This window comes from Equus przewalskii, chromosome 22, assembly GCF_037783145.1.
Source record: "Equus przewalskii isolate Varuska chromosome 22, EquPr2, whole genome shotgun sequence".
Classification (NCBI taxonomy): domain Eukaryota; kingdom Metazoa; phylum Chordata; class Mammalia; order Perissodactyla; family Equidae; genus Equus; species Equus przewalskii.
In genome coordinates this window covers 47285928-47307322 of record NC_091852.1, presented here as the reverse complement: position 1 = coordinate 47307322, position 21395 = coordinate 47285928, and positions in this window count along the sequence as shown.

The following is a 21395-nucleotide window of genomic DNA, read 5'->3' as shown; positions in this document are numbered from 1 at the left end:
GAATTAATTTTTTATATTCTATGAAGTATAGTTCCAAATTCAATTTTTTTGCATAGGCATATCCAACTGTTTCTGTACCATTTGTTGAAAAGTTTATCCTTTGTCACATATATGATTTCAACTTTTTTTCCCCATATGTGGCTTGTCTTTTTGCTTCTCTTAAACTCGCCTTTTGTAGTATAATATTTATTATTTTTGAAGCAATCACATTTGTCAATTTTGTCTTTTGTGGTTTGTAATTTTGGAGTTGTATCTAAGAAATCTTTGCTGCTTAAAAATTTCATGGCTAGGATCGAATCTCCAGCTTTTAGCTATCTGCCCATTGTGTGATAATCAAGCATGCAGATATGGATAAAATATTCCCCGTGTTTAGAATATGCTAATATTGTGAAGACAATGTATTATTTCAGAAATTTAAGAGGGGCCAGGGCAACTGCCAGTGGCAAATTAGGTATAGAAGGAATTTTGAAACATTCTTAGAAAGAAAGGAAGAAAAAATTGCCACGGCTGTCTTTTTTTTGAGAACGGAAGGACAGTAGTGGTGGAGATGGGATGAGGCTTAGCATCAGGTGCAAAGTCATGATGATCCTTGGTTATTAATATTCTGGGGAGCAGGTGCTGTGTACACTTGGACTTAAAGTGAAAGACCAACCATAAAGGATTAGTGGTCCTCCCCTTATTCTGAGAACAATTACTGGGAATCGTTTTGGGTGCAGAAAATAAATCACTCATATCCCTTCTCCTAGCCCTACGCAGCAAACACCCAGATTGGGTTCCGCAGGACAATTTGCCCTCCTTCTGCTTTCACGCAGGGATTATCCGTGGTCAGCATCTTTTACCATTCCAGATCGTCACTACTTTCTTTAGGCCCTCTAATCACCCCAGGCATCTTCTCGGTCTCAACAGCTGCCTTACTTTCTACCTCATTGAAGCCGTCAGATGTGCCCCTGTCCCCTGCACCTAAACAGATTCTCTGTCCACAGCTGTCCCTCCATCCTTTCCTCTAGTTCCAGAAAAATGAAGACTTCCTCCTCCTGTTCCGGGTCACACTCCACGTCCCTTTGCCCTCGACACCTCTTCCCCTTGATTCCAAGATGATCTTCCTCCAAAGTCATTCCCTCTGTTTCTTGTATCTTCATTGCTTCTCTTCCACTGGGCCCTTCTTGCAGTGAATAAATGTGTTCCAAGCTCTCCAATCCTAAACATACTCCTCTGTTGGACTCTGGATTTCCCTTAATTTTTTTGCTTCCTATTTTATCTATGTTTTTGGAAAGAGTGATATTACTATTTCCATTTCTACTATTCCAACTTCCTCTTCAATCCACTGCATCCTGGCCTCTGCCCTCATTGCTCTCTGGAGACTGTGCTCCCTAAGACGCAATGACTCCTTAATTGCCGTATCTGATGGACATTTTTCAAGACGACGTTACTGGACCTAGGTTCACTTACTTCTTTTTTGGAACTCTACACCTTGGGTACCATGAAATTTTACTCTCTTGGTTCTTCTTCTGTTTCTCAGACTGTTTCTTTATTGTCTGGCTGCTCAGTGAATTTTCTCTTTTTTTTTAACCATAGGTGACTCATCGAAATGAGTGATAAATGTTGTATGGACATTGGAGCTGTTTTTTGTTTCTTGTCAAGCTTTCTAGATTGGGTGCTCACATGGCAGTCTTACTGTTAACTTTTGTCTTTTATTTTAGTAGGTCACATGTTCTAATTTTATTCAATTAACTTTTTACTTAACATTAGCCTGGCAGAGAAAGTATCCTCTTGGATCTGTTTACCTGTTCTCTTTACAAGAATCTGGATGGTCATTAAATCTGTGCACTAAAACAGCTGAATTCAGAATATTCAACTCACAGGACAGAAATATATAGCATTGTGCTTTAAAAATTATGCAAACCTTAGAAATCTGTAAATGAGAATTGAATTTGCGGCCTAGAGGTAGAAAATGTGATTAAAGAGAATATGAGAGCTCCTAAGTTTTTTTTTTTTTCTGGGCAGGAGTGAAAAATAAAAGACAAATCTTATTTGCTTTTTTCTCTACCACATGAAAAGGCAATACAAAGGCTTAGAAATACAGAGTTGCTTTTGGCATTTAAATAGACTTTTGGCCTATAGTATAGTAATCCTTGTTTAAGTCAGCAACGTAGTGTGGAGGCACAGAGTTAAGGGTAAATTCTTTATGCATGTGATTTCACTGCTGTGTTTGATAAAACAGAGAGAAAACGTTAAATGTAAACATATTTTTTCTATCAATATTATTATCTTCTTACTGGATAGAGTTAACCTCTTGAAAATCTATTTTAATTTAAGCCACTTTTGGTCATTTAAAAAATATCAGTGGTCATTTCATTTATTCAAAAATTTCAAATATATAGACACTTTTTTTTTTGAGAAACCTATCTGAATGGGTTGAAGACATCCATGAAGGCTTACGCAGGGTAAGGCAATAGTGTTCTATTTATTCTTTATTTTATCACAACAGATTTTGTTTCCTTTCAGTTGCTCACATGAAATATAGCTGGTTTATGCCCCATAAACAGCACTAGCCTTCTGCGACTGAGAAGCGAGGAGCAGCCTGCCTGACTAATGGCTGTTTAAAGTCTCTGATGCACAGGGATCGAATTAAATAAGGCTTCTGTGTTGTCAGGATTTAGAATCTACTGATGCACCAACGTTTATTCATCTGCTTTTTATTTAGCTTTGAGGGCGTGCAGGTCAGCCTCGTCTGATCGCTCTGGCCGCCTTCCAGGATGTGGGGAGGCTCAGGAACAGGCGCCGTGACAATTCCACTAGGTGGCAGTCTCTGTCGGATAAACCCCTTGTCTCATGGCAACCACTGGTTGCTACTCTTTCTGTTTTCTTCCGTCTCTCCCTTTTTCTTTTTCTCCTGCTGTATTTTTACCCCTTGTTCCCAAGAAACATCTTATTTATGTCTTTACGAACATGTTTATTATTTACTTACTTTCTCGCTGTCCCCATCTTCTTTCCATCTCGACTGATGCGGGTTTCAGAATGCTACAGCAGCAGGAAGGAGTATTCCCTTACACTTAGTAAACATGCGGAAAACACATAAAAGCCAACCAAATTAAAAAATCAAACATGAAGCCCTCACCAAAAAGAAAACTATGTGAAACAACCAGAGACCAAATGTTGGTATAATCCATCCTGCCCCTCTAGGAAGAGAGCGACTGGGGAAACTGGCTGCCTTTGCTTCACTCGCTGGTCCAGAAGGAGTCAGTCCCTGGTGGCTGGGCAGACAGCGCGGACTGGGCTCTGAAGACCTCATGTCCGTGCTTTTAGCCTCAGATGGAGTCTGCAGTTTTCAGCCTTGCTGACAGTTTTATGGATGGGGCATGAGGGTAAAGGAGGCCTGGTCTGCTATGCAGGCCTGGATGGTGTCTGCATGACTGACAGCAGGAGGGAGAGTAGCATCAATCAGAAAAAAAAGGGTTTTACTAAACCTCAAGGCCAGTCGCACGGGTCAGAGTTGGCTGAGCCAAATACAGTGTTTTGCTCAATTCTCATAACTGTACTTTAAGTTATAGATGAAGAAACTGAGAATCGTGAAAGCCAGTAACTTGCCAAAGCTGTGGAACCTGCGATCATTCAAGGAAGATTCAGACCCAGGTCTATTTCACACTGAGACCCAAAGGCCTTCTAGGGGGCCTCCAGTTTAATTATCTAGATTTTTCTCCCTCATTCCTTTCTTTCTCCCCATTGATCCTGTTCTCCCAATTTTTCATCTCATTTCCTTATTCTTGAATCCAGTTTCCCATCCCCCAGATGTTTACCAGATTCACATTTCACCACTGACATGACCCTGGCTATTCTCAATCTCAAAATTGTTTTAGTTTTCTGGACTTTGGTTATTAGCGAGGCGAGCATTTAAAAAAAGAAACATACATTACTTCTTTTGTGAGTGGCCTGTTCGTGTACTCTTCTTGTTTTTTTCCTATTGGGAAGTCTTCATTTCTTTGTCCATTTCTTTAAGTTTTTTTAGGTATTAAATATATTACTTCTTTGTCACACATGTTTCAAATCTTTTTAAAAATGATTTTCATTTCTCTTTTTTGGTTTGTTTACGGAAACTATTTTTCCATATAGAAGATTTAAATCTTTATAAATTTGAATCTGTTAGTTATTTCTGCTGTGATTCCTAGCTTTGTTGTCTGGCTTACACAAACTTCTTCACCTCAAGATTGTAAAATATGTTTTACCATATTTTCTTTCTTTCTTTTAAAAACCTCTTTATTGAGGTATAATGGACATACAAAAAGCTGCACATATTTAATGTATAAAACTTAATGAGTTGGGGGATAAGTATACACATGTGAAACTATCCACCATAATCTATGCCATAAACATATCCATCCCCTTCAACAGTTTCCTCCTGCCTTCTTAGTTACTATTATTTTTACTACTTTTTTTGTGATAAGAACATAGCAGAAGAGCTACTCTTTCAGCAAAGTTTTAAGTCTGAGCACAGCCTTGCTGACCACAGGCTGTAGGCTGCCCGGTGAATCTCTAGGACCCATTCACCTGGTGTACCTGAAACTTTGTGCCCTTTGCTGGGCACTTTTTTGTCTTCACTGTTAACTTTAAAATCTTTAGTCCAATTATTATCATTACGTTTTTGGTAAGGCATAAGGAAGAAATCGAACTTCACTCCATTTTGAGAATAATGCATCTTTTGAAATAATAAAAATAACTGCATTAAGTACCAGGCACAGAGTAAACTGACTCTATGAGGTAGGTACTATTTTTAGTCCCATTTTTCAGGGGAAGAAACTGAAGCACAAAAAGGCACAGGAAGGTTACGTTCTTTACTCAAGTCTAAGAAATAATATTTGCTCCAGGAGTCCTGGAGGTCAGTATCTTTCAGCAGGTAGCCTGACTTGTGAGACGGGCCAAAGATTTAAAAGTTTACTCTGAGAGATTTAAGTAGGATGACAGTTTCCTCATAGATGTGTTTTTATCTTTATTTCTCCCTTTAAACATTTTAAAAACAGGACAAAACAATGCACTTTCAGGCTGAATTAAGAAAAAATAAAGAATCTAGTATAAAGACTGTAATATAAATGCAAATATAAGTTTACAAATATAAATCTATACGTGTCTTTCAGACTCACTCAATACCTCTGGACGTGCTGCACCCAATCCCATGAAGTCTCTAACCGTGTACCTTTGGAAAGGCTACCTGTCCCTTTTCAGTTGTCTGTCCTCCGCAGATGATGGGTGTATACTGACTGAGGACTCTCTTGCTCTTGTTCCTTCTTGTGACAAATGGCCTCCATTTCCTTGTGTTTGGGATGCAGCATGTTGCTCTGGAGCCTGTCCAAGCTCACCCTCCTGAACTAATCTACATGTTTCAGGCTCATTAACTCTATACTCTAACAAGTTAAGTTCATTGGAGCTACATTTGTTAATTTCCTCAGCAGGGGAATTGCTCACACTGTGTGCCGCTCTGCCCTAGCAGAGAGAGAATCTCGGCCCTAGCCCGAGAGAATGGTCATTGTTTACTGTCTGAGAGTCATTTCACCAAGGGGGAAGATTTGACGTCATCACTTTTACCCGTAACAGCAGATTCCATCTTTCTATACTTGACTTGTTTCCAGAAACAACTTTTGAATAAAATAGAACCATCAAAGCTGTGGAGACACCAGCGCACTCAGGGGACTCAGACTTCAGATATGGATATTACAGCATATAAATCATGAAATAATTGTTTTGAACAAGAGTGGTAGTCAAGGCAGCATCTCTTGTGATTCAAACGGAATTATCTTTCAAGTATTGTAGGGTGCAAGCCATACTGGTGTTTTAAGAATTAGATATTTAAAGAAAGAAGCTAAAACACATATAAAGTAAAAGCATACTTCGTGACCATTTCAGGAGTGCATGTCTTTGTTAGAGTGAGTTCTGAGAATGGCTTGGTTTTTGCTTGAAGTCTAATACCTTAATTGCATTTTAAAATCTGGCCTCGTATTGAATTTGAGTTCTGATCCAATGGTTAGTATTGGGCGTGGACTGAGACTCTCTTCTGAGCTGCAGAACCTGGTAGTTGTCTCTTGATAGCTTTCTCTGTGCTTGCTTCTCTGTCTCTTGCATGCACACGCAGACACACACACAGACACCCTCCCCCCCCCCCCCCCCCCAGAGCAGGAGTCACACTGAGACGACAGCAGCCATTTCTGAGGCAACTGTCTTGAGTGCTCTGCAGAGGAAACACACACTGGAGAAAATCAAATCTCCTTGGGCTTTCAGCAATGCCCAAGTCTGAATAGTAGTTTTTGAGGAAGAGCAAGAAGTGTAGCAAGAAAAGATATCCAACTTAAACTCTGAATTTTGGCTAGTTGTAGCCAAGTACTAGGAATTCTCTGTGAGGACTTTAAAAGCCTGGACACACCAAAGAGTCAGGATCTCTGTTTACAAGCATGGGAAATGGAGGAATATGAACTCAGGGAGTCATAGAATCAGGGAAAGTTGCAGACTCGGGAAGGGGGAGAAAAAGGAGGACCTGGACCAGATCAGGAGAGAGCTATGTTCATTAACTATACTCACCTAAGGGTTTTCCCTATCTGTGAGGTGAGAAGGAAGTAGGAGCTAACACCAAAACCATACGGCATATTACAGTTAGTTCACTGCGTTTATAATTGTGCTTAAGTTAATTCTGGTAAATCGTCAAGTTTAATTCGTTGTGTAGAGTCACTTAACACCTTATACTTTCTTTTCTCACCATAAAATTCTTAGTAGGAGTTTTCCTTATTGTTGAAGAAAAATTGCAGAACTTGGTGGAATACCCACTGATAATTTCATTCAAGATTCTACAGGGCAGAGCAGGTCAGCAGCATCCTCAGAGGATGGAGTTTGCTTAAGGCCTATTGTTTGGGTTAATTCAGAAGAAGAGAGAAATGAACAGCATTACAGGCAGTGAAGAGAGTGAGAGCTCATCTTTAGCCAAACCTGCCAATCTTAAGGAATTTGAGGTCAGGACCGTCTATGACTTGTCCAAGGCCACCAAGGGCACATAGCAGGACCAGGACTGGAATGTAGCTCTTCAGACCCTACTCCTTGGTTTTTCACCCTTTGACTCCTGATTTCACCAAATTTGCTTGTTCTGACAAGGGAGAAACTCTCTCCTAATCTGTTTCTGGAATAGAATTTTCTCTGCCATTTGCGACACTCCAGAGAACAGAAACATAACAAAATCATTGTGTTGCGTTAATATTTCCATTTGCAGCCATCTTGGCAATCAATCAGAACTTTTATCTTCTTGCCTGAAGAGACAGGGACATTTAATTCACAACAATTTCCTTTTTCCTTTCTCTCAGCGACTCTATTAAATAAAACGTGATGGATCACACTCTACATTTGCATGCCAGCTACAACAGGGCCACGGCTCTGCTGGAAGAGAGAGGAACCTGTCTTTGCCTAAACATGACAGAGGTGAGATGGAGGTCAGTGCTGGGAAATGCTCAAATTCTGCACATGTGAGCATTTTTCACTCAAGGAAAGGGGTCCAATTAACAGCCAGGCTGAAAACTGGAAGCTATGCTAAGAATTAATAAATAAATTCCAATCAACAAAGATTGTGGTCTTGCCTGATTAAGGTTAGTTTTTAATAACACTTGAATCTTACAGAGCTGAGCTGGGGCATAATCTGGCCAAGTATTCATGTTTCTATACTGGTCCTTTCAGTTAATTCCCTCCTTCCCATAACGATTAGAACAGAGGGTTTTTGAATCTGTGCATTTACAGAGACTGTTTATCTTTCCTATTCTTCAGAGTGCTTGTCTTGTATGTATTTTGGAGCTACCCAATGTACCTTGTGATCTTTTGCATATGGAGCTATTGATTGTAGTGTTGACCTGTTTTTTTGCAGGCAGAGGATCACATTTCTCCTTCTACATTCTCTTCTATAGGGAGTTTATGGTTTGCTTAAAATCAAGGTTAAATAGTGAGGTATTGACTTGAATGTGGGTCTCCTGTCTCTTAGTGACCATGCTGTTTTCATACATTCATTCAAGAGATCTTATTTTGTGCTGGGACTGTAAAGATAAACAAGATGCAGCGTCTTCCCATGAGAAATTTACACACTGGTGAGGGATTATAGATAAATTAGCAATAATAATACAGTGTGCTAAGTACCGCTGTAGAGTGTGTATGAGATTGCGTGGGAGCACATTGGAGAGGTTCATAATGCGACTGGAGGGCTAAGGAAAGTGTTCCAGAGAAAGTGAAGTCTAAGGTGCAACCTGAAGGACAGAGAGGAGTTAGTTTAGTGCAGGGGTTGGGGAACCAGGCAGAGGGGATAAGCTGAGTGAGACAGCCTCATTCATTCATAGAAAAGAATGTGCCATTCATGTACAGGATGGCTATTTATTGATAATGATGAAAAAAGCTGGAAAGAGAAATTGTTCAGGCTTCATAAACCAGGTTAAAGATTTTGAACTTGCTATGCATTGCAATGGGAAAGCATCGAATGATTATCAGAGCAAGAATGACAAAAATACGTTTATGCTACAGAACAATTACCCAGGCTAAGGTGTGGATGATTGATGAGATAAAATCCAGAGAACAGACAACCCCCCCACCACAGCCCAGGATCTCTATGTACAAACTCTTTAGTCACAATTGATCAGAAGGAACCTTATTTAGAAAATGAGCTAATGTTGGAATTTCTTCTGACTTGGTAATCAAGTTTCATAGTCTTTGCAAATTCCAACAGTAGGATTCTCCAGGGTTAGATTCCCCAGCGGGGCAAGGTTGTGCTAGTTTGTGCTGCCTCCTTATTATGTCTAGACATGTAGATGTCTCACTTCTCATATCAGGGAACCTGCAGCTCTTCCTAGGTCTTAAATCCCCTCTGCCTGCTGGTGGTTACAGTTCTGTTAGCAATACCCACAGCTCCAGCAGTCAGCGTCCTCATCCAAGCTTCCCTGAGAGAACTCTGTCTCTCATGGTCTTGGCTTATAAGCTCTTGGATATTCAGAGATTCATCTAGTAGCACAGTACTTTTTTCCTTTTTTGACGTTCCCTGTTATTTGCTTCTTGACTCGCAGTCACTGATTTTAATTCTCTGTCCACTTAGGAGAGGAGGCTGTATGCGATCTCAGACCTGTGGGCCTGCCAATGAATTTTCAAAGATGGTTGATCATCCTTTTCCAAAGGTGCATGACCCTGTACCACGGGGTCTACCAATCCACCTTTGGACTCATTATGTTGATTAAATCTACATATAAGAGAAGTAAATAATCCCCATTCGTTCCTATGAGTAACAAAAGGAAACTAGGAAACAATCCTTTTGCATGGTTTGCTAGCTCCTTGCTGCCCATGAGAGGCCCACCATCCTGCCACATCTACTTTAAGCCTCACATTAGTAGAATCCAGTATCGTTCTGGGGAATAATCCTTATACAAATCACACCAAAGGGCTCTTTGGCCCCATTCACTTTTCAATCCCACGGTGAGTTTAAATTTAGAGGCCAAGATAGGTCATCTCTAAAGTCAAGAGAGAGTGGCTCATACACGTGCCAGGAAGAGCTTAGAGAGTAACCTGACAAGGAGGGGGATGATGGGAGGGACTGGGAAGGTTTCTGCAGCTGCTGTGGCCTCCTTCTCCCACAACTGGCTCCTCATCTTTCATTTCAGGGGATTTTCTGTATTGAATAGGAAGCGTTAACTGCTGCCTTCCTACATAGGTGTTCATGCTGAACCTGGAGTTTATCCAATTGCAAAGCTCTATTGCCCCCGGGTCACATGCTATGGTATTGCCTCACAAAAACATTGATCTGACATTGTATTGGCCTAGAGACCAGAAACTACTCCAGAACATGGCCTGTTGTCTCCAAGGAAACCTGTTAGGAAGAGCCATCCTAAGATCCCAAGCTCATTTCCCCAGAACCTATATTTCTTGAGTTAACGTTTCCTCAGTTGAATCAAACTTTTGAAGAAGTAAAGTAAATGGCTCAAAAGCTTCCCATGCAGTTTGCACCTTGCAAACAGTGTCCCAGTGCTGATGGCACAGTGTTCCGGGGGGTGAAGTGCTGGCGGGGGCACCAGGCACCATGCTGACAGTGGCCCATCAAGGTGAAGGTGATGGATGGATTTTCACAAGGGAGGCGGTTATATTAATAAGGATTATCTGAGTTAGCTCAGAATAACCAGCTGCCTCTCTCCACAGGGAGCACCATCTGACGTAAATGAAGACAAGGACAATGATCAAGTCTGAAAGAGAGTTAATTGAAAAGGAATAGCCTGCTCTGATCTGCAGATTGAGCTTCTTAGGAGAATTCAGGAAACCAGAGTGAGGCAAATGATTTTACTCGCAGGGGTTTTCCCTGGGAGACGCAAACACCGGAACTTCATTGACCGCAAAGCAGGAAAAGGCCAACATCATAGCGGCTCAAACGGTGTTAGCTTCCAAGAGATGCATCTCCTAATGGCAATGTTCATTAAAATGGTGTTTTTTTCTTTCCTTTAGAGCGAGATAAGCTTTTAAAAAATATCGAAGGAAAGGAGAATGAAAGAATGGGGCGTTAAGTATTTGACCCTTTTTTACATTCTAACCAAATGCCTCAGCCTTTGGATTGAAAGGTAAAGAAGTTTGGTTGAGGGCCCATTTCTCCGTTAATTCTTCTGGAAATCATGAATTAATAAGCATCTGTCTCAGAAAAGCCAGCGTTGGTTTTGCCTTCATGCCTGTGAACTATATACCACTTATTCTCTACGATGTAATTCACATCTCTGCTCAAACGTCGTCTCTTCAGACTAGCCGTCAAGGACCACCACCCTAGCTATGTTAGTGTCCCCATCTTTCTCTATCAGTAATTACCAAGATGCACTGAGGGTATTTAGTAGTATTACACGATATGTTATATGCTTGTCTATTGATCTTTCTAACCTGGTTGACTGTGACCTCCGCGAAGGCAGGGACTTTGTTTAATTTAACACTGTATCTTCAGTGCCTAAAATAGTGCTCGGCGCTGTTAAAATGAATAACCAACTACCCTGGGAAACAACTGTCATGTTTACTTATAGTAAGCTATTTTACTTTTTTCCTTGTTGGGAAAGCTATCTTACTACAGATTTTTAAGCTCTTTTATCATCAAACAATGATAATAAAGAGATAAAAGTACCACCAGCAATAAACAACAAAAAAGCTACTTATACTGGGGGTAGAAACACCAAAAATTAACAGCTAAGAAATAGTGTCACATAAATGAGCAGCCTAAATATAAATATACTGCAAAAATAAGTTAGGTGGAGTGAACTATGTAAGACCTGTAGCGTAAATTTCATCATACAACTGGTGTAGATGATTCCCTTAGCATGATCAACTTTAATGAATGACCTCTTGACTAGCTGTGCATTTTTAAATCTTTTTGAGGAAGATTAGCCTTGAGCTAACATCTGCCACCAATCCTCCTCTTTTTGCTGAGGAAGACTGGCCCTGAGCTAACATCCATGCCCATCTTCCTCTACTTTGTACGTGGGATGCCTGCCACAGCAGGGCTTGCTAAGTGGTGCACAGGTCCCGGCATCGATCCTGGCTGGTCAACCCCGGGCTGCCAAAGAGGAATGTGCGAACTTGACCGCTGTACCACCAGGCGGCCCCAAGCCATGCATTTTTTTTAATTGAGGTTTTTATCGAGATAATTTTAGATCCACATTGCAGGTGTAAGAATTAATAAAGAAACATCCTGGGAGCCCTAATGCCAGCAGAGCTGGTCAAGTACCACCTCTTTTTAAGGTCTGAGATCCACACTATTGATTTTAAGAAATGAAAAGGGAGAGTTCCCAACCAAGATGGCAACATAGGCTCCTAGACTCACCTCCTCCCACGGACACACTGAATCCGCAGCTACACATGGAGCAATTCCCTCTGAAAGAAATACAGAAACTAGCTGAGCGACTCCCACACATTGGGTGTTCGATACGCACATGGAAATGGGTAGGAAAGGCTGAAACACACCCTCGTCCTAATCAGCACTGGCATAGTGCCACGCAATCAGCGGGGAGCTCACAACTCCCGGCTTCTCCCTGAGGAGTGAAGGGTTGGACCGAACATCTAGTGCCCTAACTTTTAAGACTTCCATCTGAGGGATGGGTCCTCCAAACACCTAGCTCAGAAAACCAGTGGGGCTTGCATCCACAGGACCCATGAGACTACACAGCAGACAGAGAAACAGTTCTCAGCACAGTGGGAGCAGAGGGAAATGCCCTTCTCCCAGTCTTTCCCTGAAAGAGGCCTGTTGATGCTTCAAAAGCTGCTATGTAGGGGTGGGGCTTCTAATTTAGTACACACACCTGGGGCTGACTGCGGTCCTTCCCGGAGCGGGGAGGCCGGAGAGGGCAGTCTCCCAGTTCTCCTCCAGCTAGCTCCGGATTGCAGGTGTGTCCCTGGAAGGGACTATTTCCAGAGAGATGCCAGATGGCCCTTCAGAAAGGTTTGGAAATTATTTTATTCTCTCTTCAGCAATGCATGAGAATGAAGGTTTCTCCTCATCATTGCCATTATTGGCTGTTAGTTTTCGAATCTGTGAATATTGGTCATTTTCTTTTCAACGAGATGGTAGATTTTTATCTATTTGTTTTGGACCAGTGGTTCTCAATTCTGGCTGCCGGTGGATCTCCTGGTGAGTTTCTAAATAATGCTTGAGTCCCAGTCCCAGCTGAATGAATCGGTCACTCACCAGGCAATTCTAATGTTCAGCCATGGTTGACAGCCACTGGCGAGGGCTGGGGTAGTAGCTGATACTGAAACAAACTGCTGAGTTGATTTTGTTCAGGAGCTCATAGTAAAGCATGACATCAAATCAGAACAGCCACCCAAATAGCCAAATCAGCTGACAAATATTATTTAATGAGCTCTACAGATAATCAGGGCTCACCATATTTCCAGCGATGTTAGTTCAAATCAATGTTTGTCAGTCAAAGAGCTGATGAGTTTGGACATTGCAGCCTGCGTACGAAGTCCTGAGTGCCTGCTCAGGATCAGGAGCTTAATGAGTGTCAGAGTGATCAGGAGCAGACACGTGTGCTTCTTGGCAAACTCTGCACCTTATGCATGTGTGTGTTGTTAATTAAACTTTTTATTTGGAGATAATGGTAGGTTCCCATGCAGTTGTAAGATATAGTACAGAGACCTCCTGTATACGCTTTACCCCAAATATAAGATAATATCGTAAGCAGGTCACAGTCATTGATAGTCAAGACACAGATCATTCCCATCATCATGAGGAATCTTCCATGTTGCCCTTTTTTAGCCAAAGCTACTTCCCTTCCACACAACTTACTCCTTCCTTAACTCCCGGAAGCCACTAAGCTGTTCTCCATTTCTATAATTTTATCACTTCAAGAATGTTACATAAATGGAATCCTACAGTATGAAACCTTTTGGGATTTTTTTTCCCACTCAGCACAATTCTCTGGTGATTCATTTAGTCTGTTTATTCATCAATAGTTTGTTCCTTTTTGTTGCAGAGTAGTATTCCCTGGTGTAGAGGGACCAGAGTTTGTTTAACTGTTCACCTATTGAAGGACATTTGGGTTGTTTCCAGGTTTTGCCCTTACAATAAAGCTGTGATAAACATTCATGTGCGTGCTTTTTTTGTGTCAGCCTAAGTCTTCAATTTTTCTGGCAAATGAGGCTGTTGCTGGATGATTTGAAAGTTACATGTTTAGTTTTTCACGAAACTGCCAAGCTGTTTTCCAGAGAGGCTGGGCCATTTTCCATTCACACCAGCAATGTCTGAGCGATTCAGTTTCTCCACATCCTCACCAGCATTTGATGTTGTCGCTGTTTTTCATCTTAGCTATTCTGATAGACATGTGGTCATAACTCATCATGGTTTTCATTTCATGTCCCTAATGGCTGAGGATGTTGAACAGCTGTTCATGTGCTGATCTTCCGTCTGAATATCTTCTTTGGTGAAATGTCTGTTTATGTCTTTTGCCAATTTTCTGATTAGACGGTTTGTGTTTTCACTGTTGAGATTTTTAGAATTCATTACATACATGTCCTTTGTCAGATATGTGGTTTGCAAATATTTTCTTCCAGGCTGTCGCATGTCTTTTCATTCTCTTAACACAACTTTTTGCAGAGCAAGTTTTTAATGTTGATGACGCCCACCTTACCAAATTTTCCTTTTATGCTATTGGTGTCCAGTCTAAGAGCTCTTTGCCTACATCTATGTTCCAAAGATTTTCTCTTAAGTTTTTTTCTAAAAGTTCCCTAGTATTACAATTTACATTTAAATCTGTGATCCATTTTGAGTTACTTTTTGTATAAGTTTCTTTTTCTACTTTTGCTGATTGCTGTTCAATTGCCTGAGCACCATTTATTGAATAGGCAATCGTCCCTCCACTGAATTGTTTTTGTCAAAATCAGTTAGGCATATTTGTCTGAGTCTATTTCTGGGTTCTCTGTTTTCTTCGATTGGTCTGTGTGTTTATTCCTTGGTAATATCACAGTCTTGATTACTGTAGCTAAATAATAAATCTTGAGATTGAGTAGACTGATTCTTCATACATACTTTATTTTTCTTTTTCAAAATTGTTTTACTCTTCTAGTTCCTTTGCCTTTCCGTATAAATTTTGAAATAATTTTGTCTACATGTACAAAAGATATTGCTGGATTTTGATAGGAATTGTGTTAAAACTATACCTCAGTTGACATCTTTGCTATGTTCAGCCTTCCAATCCATGAACATAGCTTGTCTTTCCATTTATTTATATCTTTCTTTCTTTCATCAGTGTCATACAGTTTTCAGCATACATACCTTGCACACGTTTCATTAGATTTACATGTAAGTATTTCATTTTTGAGCAATTGGAAATGGTATTGAATTTTAAATTTTTATGTCTACACGCTCAGCTTTAGTATGTAGAAATATAATTGATTTTTGTATGTTTCTCCTGTATTTTTCAACCTTGCTGAACTCATTTATTTGTTCTAAGATTTTTTTTGCATATTCCATGGCATTTTCCATGTAGACAATCATGTCATCTACAGACGCTTTTGTTTCTTCCTTTCTGTGCTGCATGCCTCTTACTTCTTTTTCTTATCTGTTGCGCTGGCTAGAACTTCCAGCACTGCGTTGAATAAGAGTGGTCAAAGTAGAGATCCTTGAATTGTGCTCTATCTTAGGAGGAAATCATTCAGTCTTTCACTATTAAGTAAAACGTTAGCTGCAGGTTTTTTTGTAGATGCTTTAGATTAAGTTGAGGAAGTTCCTCTTTATTCCTATTTTTTGGAAAGTTTTTTTTTATATTGTGAATGGACGTTGAATTTTGTCAACTGCTTTTTCTGCACCATTGATATGATTGTGTGACTTTTTTTCTCCTCTAGTCTGTTCATATGACAGATTACATTGATTGAGTTTCAAATACTGAAACTCACGGATGGGAGTGGTGACGGGGGTGGTGGTGGCCTCATTACCAGGCAGTGGGGACGAAAGTCCTGTAGGTGGCCTTCTCTAACACCACCCTGGTGGGGTGTTGGGGCCCCTTGTTGCAGCCTCCTCTTGTGTGAGCTCTCCTCTCAGTCTTTGCTGGTGTGTCTGGAGGCAGGGCCACAGTTTTGTTTTTTCTGGTGTTTGCCATCAGTAAAGCAGTTATTATCTAAAAGCCTTCTCAGGCTGCCCCTGATCTGGCCATTCGGCCAAGAGAGCAGGCTTCTTTATTTATTTATTTTTGACCGGACCTGCTGATGTTTCTGGGTTGTCAGCTTCTTCAGCTTGGGATATTTGAGGTAAAAACAAAACCCAGGGAACTCACTACCGTGTTCTTCCTCCAGTTCTGTTGTCCCTCATTGGTCTTTCTTCTCTCCCCTTGTCAGAGTTGTCATGTGCTTGTTGTATGTATAATGTCCGGAGAGTTCATATGTTCAATGTTTACCATTTATCTCATTTAATCTTACAGCAGAATTGTTACCATCTCTACTTTTCAGTTGGGACCATGGCTTAGAGGTGTTGAGATTATTTAAATGAATGTGTCAGGATTGATGTTTAAGCCTGTATCTGTATACTGATAACAACTTTAGCTTTTCCCCCAACCTACCATCACCAGGTCGTGAGATCGTCACACATTTATGTCGAAGTTCTGCTCTGAATTTATTTACTGTCTGTTCTGAAGGATGCACTGTAAATAAGGCAGTGTAGCAGAGATAAGATGTATGACTCAATCTGCCTGCTAATTTCAGTAACTATCATATGCACTTTATAAAATGACATCCAGCAAATGGAATATGACAATTCTCTTTCCTAATATTTCAGCCTAGACAACTGGATTCATGAAAAACCTTCTGAAGAGGAGTATATGGTAAAGGTTTTAGGGAGAAAGAAAAAAATTATCAAAGGATGACAATAAAAGAATACAGGATAGAGAACTTTGTGTCTCAATAAAGCATCACTGGCAGTTCAGCAGAAGAAACATTTTAAGCATTAAAAGTGATAGAGTATTTACTTAGAAGAAAATTTAGGCAGCACACTCTTTGCCATCAATCTTAGCAGTATCTGAATACCATGTCTACTCAGGCAAGGGAAAAAAGGAAAAATAAACAAAACAAATGGAAATACATCAGGTCAAAAAGCTTCTGCACAACAAAGGAACTCATCAACAAAACGAAAAGACAACCCACCAAATGGGAGAAAATATTTGCAAATTATATATCAGACAAGGGGTTAATTTCCAAAATATGTAAGAACTCATACAACAAAAAAATGAACAACCTGATCAAAAAATGGGCAAAGGATCTGAACAGACATTTTTCCAAAGAAGATATATAGATCGCCAACAGGCACATGAAAAGATGTTCAACGTTACTAATTACTAAGGGAATGCAAATCAAAACTATGAGATATCACCTCATACCTGTCAGAATGGCTGTAATTAATAAGATAAGAAATAACAAGTGTTGGAGAGGATGCGGAGAAAAAGGAACCCTCGTACACTGCTGGTGGCAATGTAAACTGGTGCAGCCACTATGGAAAACAGTATGGAGATTTCTCAAAAAACTAAAAATAGAAATACCATATGATCCAGCTATTCCACTACTAGGTATTTATCCAAAGAATGTAAAATCGACAATTCGAAAAGATTTATGCACCTTTATGTTCACTGCAGCATAATTCACAATAGCCAAGAGTTGGAAGCAACCCAAGTGCCCATCAAGGGATGAATGGATAAAGAAGATGTGGTATATATACACAATGGAATACTACTCAGCTGTAAAAAAGGACAGAATTGTGCCATTTATGACAATATGGATGGACCTTGAGGGAATTATGCTAAGTGAAATAAGCTAGACAGAGAAAGACAAATACCAAATGATTTCATTCATATGTGAAAGATAAATAAACACATAGATAAGGAGAACAGATCAGTGGTTACCAGAGGAAAAGGGGATGGGGGAAGGCAAAAGAGACAAAGGGGCAATGTGCATGGTGATAGATAAAAACTAGACTATTGGAGGTGAACATGATGCAGTTTGTACAGAAACTGAAATATAATAATGTACACCTGAAATTTACACAATGATAAAAGCCAATATGACCGCAATAAAATAAAAAAGAGTATTTTGACATAGTCAAATGTCATCCAAAGATAAATGTGGCAAATAATGTGAATGGCTAAATTAGTTAACATAAATTTGGTTCAAAATAGAAGTATCAATGTAAAATACAAAATTATATGATGTGGGACTGAAAAACTCCCATAATGTAGGCTAACCTACTGTAGTTTCATGAATTAATGTTAATTTTCTGAGATATGACAATATTGTTGTGGATGCATAGGAGAATGTCCTTATTTAGGAGATGCCTGCTGAAGTATTTTGATCTCAAATGTCATGATGTTTGTGGCTTACCTTCAAATAGTTCAGCAAAAAAAAAAAGCCACATGGAATATTTTATTCCCATGTTCACTTTACTCTGTCACCACATCTCCGTTAGGTGCAGTACCTAGGGGCCCAAAATACTCTTAGGGGTCCACAAAAATATTTTAATTTCTTTTAAAATCAGCAAACAAAAAAGTAAATTTCTAGGTCAAAGAATTGTTTTGTTTTGTTTTGTTTTTGGTGAGGAAGATTGTCCCTGAGCCAACATCTGTGCCAATTGTGTGGGATGCTGCCATGGCATGGCTTGATGAGCAGTATATAGGTCCACACCTGGGATCTGAACCTGAGAACCCTGGACCACCAAAGCGGAGCTTGTGAACCTAACCACTAGGCAACCAGGCCGGCCCCAGAAATGTTTTAACATGAAATACTAATAATTCACCTTTATGCAAACACAGCCACAAAATATAATTTTTAATCTATTTTTATAAAGGAAGAGGCACACAAAAGTGCCTAGGGCCCACAAAAACCATAAAGCAGCCCTAGCTGCCATGGTTAGGATGTAAGCCCCATGAGGGCAGAGACAATGGTCTTGTTCCCTCTTGTGTCGCAGATACTGGACACACTGACTAGTATGTGGTCTAGTCTCAATCAGCATTTGTGAAAGCATCACTTTGACTTGAGTTTTATAAACATTGGACATACTCTTCTATTAAAGTGTATGAAATACTCTTCTGTAAGCCAAGTACACATTATTGTTGGATTATCAGACATTTTGGATCATTAACATCCCCTTCCCTCTTTATTAGCGTGGAAAAGTGAGAACCGACTGCAAGGGAAGGAAGGAATGGATCAATGATGGAGTAATCACTAGGAGCTGCTGGAGAGCCCTGCAGGAGCCTGCTGCAGTACTCCGGGGTTTTGAGGGCCTGGAAAGCTGCTAGAGGGTGAATGCATTATGCCCAGTTCAGATGGGGAAGAAAGATGGTCCCAGGCAGAGGAGGCAGCATGATCAAAGGGCTCCATGCTCAGGAGACACTGGGGAAGAGAAAGCGGGCCCGTTTGCATGGAGCACTGGGTATAGCCAGGAATTAATGGGAGAGGAGCCTGTAAATGAAGGTTGGAGGAAAACAGATCAAATGTGAAAGGCTTTTAATTCTCAGAGAAAGTTTGTGCAGGACAGTCAGTGTTAGGACAGGCTGAGAGGGCAGCCTTCCAGTTAACTGTCAGCTATTCTAGTGAAGAGACATGGTCAGATCTGTGTTTTAGAGAAAGGGCAGGTCCAAGGAGAGAAGCTGGAGGCAGGAGGAGGAAGAGGAAGCGGTAGGAAACCACAGCAGTAATTCAGACGCGGGATGATGAGGCCCTGCACATGCGCCGTGGCTGTAGGAATAGTTTTCAGGGGACAAACGTTAGACACTTTACATGGCAATGTAATACCTCAATGATGCTTGTTTAGCAGAAGCTTTCTCCTCAGGGGCCGAGTTCACCCAGAACACATGGACGTGGATTACAGGAACAGGAGGAAGTACGCTCATCGTGTCTGCTTGTAGTTCTGGTACCCAATATGGAAAAATGGTCTTTACCATCAACATCCTAAAGTAAGCAAGTTATCAAGATCCTACACTTCATTATTTAGAAATAAGAAGCCAATTTAAAATTTTTAAATTTTTGTTATATTAGTATTTGTTAGTATTTTTTTAAAGCAGAAGGTAAGATTGGTCCAATTTGGTGTGTCCCTTTTAAATGAAAGGAATCAGGATTCAAAGACTCGTCTTTCTTTCAGTCTTTTGTATTTGAATTCCCTTGTGGGCGTACAGGAATTCGGGGGCTGTGTGTTCCCTAGGTGGTGGCCATGAGGGAGTAGATGAGGTGACAATTTGTTCTGGGAGGCAAATGAGTTGACGGACGTGAACACAGAGCACCCACTGCTGAGTGTGCTCTTTGTTTTGGAATATACGGCTGAGCAGTTTGCACACAGGGTTGGACTTTACAGGCAATTTTGTTTTAATGTGAATGTTAAATTTCTCTAGCTGTGCCTTCAAATGACTTTTGCCGGAAATTCACCATTATTCGAACTGTGCAATTTTCCTTAATATTCCAGGAGAGATTTTAGCACAAAGGAACTCTAATTTATGAAATGACACAATCATAGTACATGTGATACCCAGCTACTAGTGAGTTCTTCTGGCTTAAAACGTGATTCTCTTTGTTCCCAAATAGAAGCAGCAGCAGAAGTCCAGGCAGTATTTGTATATTCCCGAGGGGGCAATTCCTTTTTGGCTCTGATACTCATCATTAATACAAATTTTATTTACAAAATAAAATATAAAAGAGTGGTAGATTGGATGTCTTCTCTCCCTCCCTGTGACACCACGACACGTCCATTGCCTTTGTCATGTGATTTTGCAGAACATCTCAGCAGAGGGTGTGGTGTATCCTTCCCATCCCATTGGTTTGTGACAAGGTCCAGCTCTGAGAAGAGGCCTTAAAAGACATTGTGTGGTTGTGTCTCTTACACGTCCCTCATTGTCCTGAGAACACATCCCACGTAGCTGTTGGTCCAAAGAAAATGAAAGATGCATGGAGCTCACCTGAATGTCACCTGGGTCCTGAAGCAGAACTTCCCAGGATAGTCTCAGGTCCATGAGAAAAACAAGTGAATGTTTGTTGTTGTAGGCCACTAAAATTTTGAGATTTTTTTGTTAGACAGCCAACACTGACTAATATCAATAGGAATCTCCAAATTTCCTCAGCTGGACTCATGGTGGATATGTACAAGCAGAACCACGCCAAGTGTAACATCTCATCTATGTGCCTGGACTTCAGAGTCTACTTGCCAGTTAAGTCACCATGATCTCCAATCAAATACATTGACCATTTCAAAAACACTAATTTGGAAGGATCCAAGCTTTGAACTTTAAAAGCTATATTCAAGTCTAAAATACATAAAATTTTCTACAATTTTGAGAAACATCAAATGAATATCATAGGGAAAAGAAACTCTTGAATGGTCATGGGGCCACAGTCTTTGAATTTTATTCACCTTGGTCTAGTGGTGGGAATCTCAAACAGTGCGGAACAGGTCACACGGGACAGGAATGCAATGTCAGAAGTCCAGTTCGAGGCCAGCCTACTTGCTGAGACATCTTGGCATGTAACTTCTTTGAGTCATGGTTTCTTCGTTTGTTGAACGGGGAAAATCATAACTGCTCCAGTGACCAAGGAGAGTTTTGTTATGGTGATCACATCAGATGGAATTCCATGAAAACTCTAAAGTGTAACATAAATGTCAGATACACTAGTTCTCATCATCAAATATACTGAAAGGTGGTTTGGGTGTTTTAATTTTTAAAATGCCCTGTATTAGAATTTCTGTGGGCATTGCTCATCCCAAAGTGCGTCCCAGATCTCTGGATCAGGAGCTAGAACACTCAAATTCTGGTTCCTAATTGTTTTCTAAGTAGTGTTTTTTTCTTTGTTCCAGTTGGCATGTTGCTTGGCTGATCTCCTAGAGCTTTTTTTTACTTTTTCATCTGTTTCAGAGTGAGGAT